Source organism: Suricata suricatta, chromosome 8 (assembly GCF_006229205.1).
Source record: "Suricata suricatta isolate VVHF042 chromosome 8, meerkat_22Aug2017_6uvM2_HiC, whole genome shotgun sequence".
In the NCBI taxonomy this organism is placed as follows: Eukaryota; Metazoa; Chordata; class Mammalia; order Carnivora; family Herpestidae; genus Suricata; species Suricata suricatta.
Genome location: NC_043707.1, coordinates 134,102,380 through 134,104,178, shown reverse-complemented (window position 1 = coordinate 134,104,178; position 1,799 = coordinate 134,102,380).

Genomic DNA, 1,799 nt, shown 5'->3' with positions numbered 1-1,799 from the left:
AGGGGGCCTGTTCTCCCAGCCGACCTGCAAGGTGCCTGGAGGCGAGGCTGCCTTTGAGGACCTCCCCCGGTCTCACAGGGCACCCCACCCAGCCTGGCTGGGTGCGAATGTCCCGTCAGGACGCCCACTCCACCCCTGTCTGCTGCCCTCCGCCCCCCAAAGGCTGCCTCCTTTCCCTCACCCAAGTCAGGACACCTAGCTTGCCCAAACTCTCACAGAGCCCGTCTTCCAGCTCCTTCCTCCTTCTTTCTGAAGACCCCTGCCCACCCCCTCCTCCGACATTCCTCAAAGGGCAGCTTCCCCACCCGCCCGCCCGTGCCAGGCCCAGGGGCGTGGAGACGGATGTGACCCATGGGGAGGGACCCAGCCTGCTCTTGGGGAATCTGGGTGGCATCCTGGGGGTTGCCGTGCCCTGATTCACACAGGCTGAGTCACTTCTTCCTAGATTTTGGTTTGCCTGTCTCTCCAATAGACACAGCGCGGGTGGGAGCCTGTTGTCTGTCCCTGTGCCCGTGGCGGGGACTGCTCGGTTTGGTCCCTTCTGCCATGTTTCCTCAGGGCACACGGACCCAGGTGCGCCTGTGATGAGGCGCACTTGTGTCAAGTGCTCATTTTTGTGGACGTGAAGCCTTGAGTGCCTGGCTCTGTCCGTGTGTCTGTCTGCCTGTCTGTGTGTCTGTGAATAGATGTGTGTGGAGGCTGAGGACGTGGGAATAAGCAGCATGTGGACATCGAAGGGATCTAGCGTCTATGTGGACACTAGACTGTAAAGCACCCATGTCCGCCAGTGTAAATGCCGGGAAATGTGTGTCTTTGGGCACACGTACCCATGACTCTCGAATGGTTCCAAGTGCCCTCCTTTCCGTGGCCCCTGGGGAGCTCCGTGGGCCTCTGGGCCTGTGTCATGTGGCGGGAGCCCCAGCCATCTGGGGTCCACTCAGAGGCCTGGAGCAGAGCCTCAGCCTCCCCTTCCTCCAGCTGGAGCCCCGGGAGCCCTTGCAAAATTCAGACGGACCCCTGAGGGGTCCACCCCTCCCTGAGCTGAGCGAGCCACTCTGGGGGGATGGGCAGGACCCTGAGGGGTCAGAGGACCTATACCCGCCATGGTACTGGGCCCCCCAGGGCCTTCTCTGCCCCTTCCCCCCACAGCAAGGCTGAGCAGCTGGGGAACACCTCGCCCCCCCCACCCCCCCAAGAGATCCAGCTTTGACTCACAGCCACAAACAAATGGAGTGAGGACCCCTGGCGCCCCACTCCCTCCCCTCGTGGCCGCTGTTCCTGCAAAATCAATCATCCTGCCTCTTCGTTTGCGGGAAGTGGGGGCGGGCAGGAGGGCTCTCAGGGCACCTGCTCCCTCGAGGGGGTGGCAGCCCAGTGCGGGGTAGGGGCGGAGGACAGGCCTTGCGGGTGCTGGAGGGGTGCCTGTCACAGCAACTTCCGGCAGACCCCCATCCCAAGTTCGAGGCCACTTCCCTGCTGGGCAGGCCCTGAGCAGAGCGGGTGGCAGCCACGCGGGGGGGGCGGGGGGCACTGCTAAGGGTTCGGCAGACATGGCTGGACACAGAACAGCCCCCAGGAGGCCGGGACGGTGGGGGGGGCGGGGGCGAGTGTAACTGGCTTCGCCGTGTTAAGTGCCTCTTGAGTAGGAAGTTGGGCCTGATTCACTCCTCCATGTGTTCTGGAGTCTTCCCCAGGCCCTGACGGGCTGATGGGCGGGGCGGGTGACAGAGGAGCCTCCTCAGGCCTCCAGGAGCTGAGTGTTATGATACCGGAGTCTCGGGAGTGGGTGGGGGTGTGGG